A 1,409-nucleotide genomic window follows, 5' to 3' on the forward strand; every position below is an offset into this window, starting at 1 on the left:
GACTGACACTGTTTCCACCGTTTCCCCATCTACTTGTCATGAAGTGATGGGACCAGATGCCATGATCTTCGTTTTCTGTACGTTGAGCTTTAAGCCAACTTTTTCACTCTCCTCTTTCACTTTCATCAAGAGGCTTTTTAGTTCCTCTTCACTTTCTGCCATTAGGGTGGTGTCATCTGCAACCAGTCATAAATCCAATGACTTTCCTTCCACTGAAATGTCCTTTAGATATTTGAAGAAAACTATTACCTCCCGTCTTAGGCAGATTTTTTAGGGTGAAAACCCCCAAATTTCCTCATCCATTCCTCTTTTGCCTTAGTAGTGAGCCCCGACCTTATTCAGGCAATCTCTGGGATCAGATTTCATTGTAGAAATATTTGAGGTAGGTTATATTTCTGATCATTAAGATTTTTCTTCTGTTGGTTTTCTTTTTCAAAGAAAACAAACCTCTAATGAATAGCACTGTTAGATAGAAATTTGTAACTTCAGCTCCTTCTAAAAGAAACTCAACTGCCATGGTTTAAATAAATAGTACTTTTTCCTCCAAAGGAGAACTCCTGACCTAGGCAGTCTAGGATTGATATGATGAGTTTTAAAACCACCAAAGAAGTTTCAGGTTCCTTCCGTCTTTTTGATCCTTCACATTTTCACATGACTTTTACTCTCATGGTCTCAAAAAAAGCTTCTACAATAGGTAGAGATTGCATCCGCATTCCAAAAGAAGAGGATACAAGACAAAGGGAAAAAGTATACACCTGTTGAATTAGTTCTTGTTGATCAGGAGAGTAACTTCTGTATAGGTACATCAGTCAGTTCAGTTCAGTCACTCAGTCGTGTCCGACTCTTTGTGACCCCAAGAATCACAGCACACCAGGCCTCCCTGTCCATCACCATCTCCGGGAGTTCACTCAAACTCATGTCCATCGAGTCGGTGATGCCATCCAGCCATCTCATCCTCTGTCATCCCCTTTTCCTCCTGCTCCCAACCCCTCCCAGCATCAGAGTCTTTTCCAATGAGTCAACTCTTCACATGAGGTGGCCAAAGTACTAGAGTTTCAACCTTAGCATCATTCCTTCCAAAGAACACCCAGGGCTGATCTCCTTTAGAATGGACTGGTTGGATCTCCTTGCAGTCCAAGGGACTCTCAAGAGTCTTCTTCAACACCACAGTTCAAAAGCATCAATTCTTTGGCGCTCAGCTTTCTTCACAGTCCAACTCTCACATCCATACATGACCACAGGAAAAACCATAGCCTTGACTAGACGGACCTTTGTTGGCAAAGTAATGTCTCTGCTTTTGAATATGCTATCTAGGTTGGTCATAACTTTCCTTCCAAGGAGTAAGCGTCTTTTAATTTCATGGCTGCAGTCACCATCTGCAGTGATTTTGGAGCCCAAAAAAATAAAGA

The sequence above is a fragment of the Bison bison genome, unplaced genomic scaffold (assembly GCF_000754665.1).
Source record: "Bison bison bison isolate TAMUID 2011002044 unplaced genomic scaffold, Bison_UMD1.0 scf7180017864388, whole genome shotgun sequence".
Lineage (NCBI taxonomy): Eukaryota > Metazoa > Chordata > Mammalia > Artiodactyla > Bovidae > Bison > Bison bison.